Genomic DNA, 292 nt, shown 5'->3' with positions numbered 1-292 from the left:
AATGGGACTATAGCAAAGTGAAAAGCTTCTGCACAGCAAAAGAAATGGACAACAAAACAAAAATGTAACCAACCAGATGGGAGATGATATTTGCAAACAACAGCTCTGACAAAAGGTTAATATCCAAAAAAAATATGAAGAACTCATACAAGTCAACACTAAGCAAACAAACAATCCTATCTAATAAAAGAGAAACATGCAAATTGACCATACCCCCGAATGCTTCCCATCGGCTAATCAGCAGGATATGCAAATTAACTGCCAACCAAGATGGCTGCCAGCAGCCAGGCAG

The sequence above is a fragment of the Myotis brandtii genome, unplaced genomic scaffold (assembly GCF_000412655.1).
Source record: "Myotis brandtii unplaced genomic scaffold, ASM41265v1 scaffold152, whole genome shotgun sequence".
In the NCBI taxonomy this organism is placed as follows: Eukaryota; Metazoa; Chordata; class Mammalia; order Chiroptera; family Vespertilionidae; genus Myotis; species Myotis brandtii.
The sequence above is the reverse complement of the archived record's forward strand: the minus strand, read 5'-3'. Positions refer to the sequence as shown.